This window comes from Anneissia japonica, unplaced genomic scaffold (genome assembly GCF_011630105.1).
Source record: "Anneissia japonica isolate Jap-2015-1 unplaced genomic scaffold, ASM1163010v1 scaffold1587_len1432017_cov164, whole genome shotgun sequence".
Taxonomy (NCBI): Eukaryota; Metazoa; Echinodermata; class Crinoidea; order Comatulida; family Comatulidae; genus Anneissia; species Anneissia japonica.
In genome coordinates this window covers 1,309,638-1,311,052 of record NW_022713643.1, presented here as the reverse complement: position 1 = coordinate 1,311,052, position 1,415 = coordinate 1,309,638, and positions in this window count along the sequence as shown.

The following is a 1,415-nucleotide window of genomic DNA, read 5'->3' as shown; positions in this document are numbered from 1 at the left end:
GGAATTCCGACCATGAAACAGGGAGTCGTCTTATACGCCAGACATACAAATATCAACCAAAAATCTTCTAAAACTCGGGGGTCGTCTTATACACGGGTCACCTTATAGGACCTACGCGAGTGTATACGATATTATTACGGCTGGGTTGTTTTGGTCCGAAAGGAGAAATTTTCTCTGTGAATTGATTCTCGAACGAGATAAAGAAAGCTCCCTAATGACTCAAGCTACTGTATACCGTTTTTATATTTTTAATAAAACCAATTTCTTCTAATTTCAAATACGTTTTCCCCTGATTTGGTGATAATTCGTTATCACGCAAGTGCTAAATGCGTGACACATTTATGTCCTCGCATGTGTTTCTGCAAAATGCGTTTCATCCAATATCACTTTGAAGTGATGCGTGACGGTTGGTAACTATGGCATAGATAACTGCCGGGCCCTAGGTAAAATTGGTAAAAATGCACCAGATCGGACATAGAGACAGAGCCTCTAGTGGGGTCTACTCAGGCGAAACTCTGAATGCTTATACGTTCTGAGGTTTTTTTAAAACAGATACGGTACGGCATTAACGCTCAGAAATATCTAAAAAAATATTTTGTTAAAAAAATTAAAGAATATTGAGAACAAATTATGGTCAAGTCATGTTATCGTTTAGGGCCAATTAAGCATTTCATGAATCTATGATATATTATAATATTGACAACATCAATAGAACATATAGGTGGAATTGTGTCCAACCCGTCGTGAAAATGTACTGAATACTCAGTACATGTGAAAACGCTTGCAAANTTACTTTGGCTCGAATTCAACCCTGGCCATCAGGTGCAAGCTCGGTGGTCTAAAGGCATGATGCCAGGCTAGTGATCTGGAGAATGTGGGTTCGAGTCCCACTGGAGAACAACTTGCAAATATATTTTTCAAGTGTTTTCACACGCACTGATGATCTGAAGTGTTTAAAAACGTACACAATAATAGTTGAACCAACTTTAAAATACCACAAATACAAATGTGCGTGACGATATTTTATTGCTTTAGAAATGTGATTTCAAAAAGTGTATTAGTGAATCACGCACTGAGTACCGTATTCAATACATTTCCACGACAGGTTGGGCAAAATACCTATAGGCCCCTAATTGATTCTCCTGACGCAAATCCAGGTATTGTCTATTCCATCACGATGATAACAATTACCATTCAATAATAGAACAGTCATCGACCTACTTGCAGTGAACTGAATCTAAAATGTATTCATGAAGTTATGATGATCTGAAGTGTTTGAAAACATACACAATAATAGTTTAACCAACTTTAAAATACTGTACCACAAACACAAAATGTGCGTGACGATATTGTATTGCTTTAGAAATGTGCTTTCAAAAAGTATATTAGTCCATCGTATACGTAAGGGCTTGTAT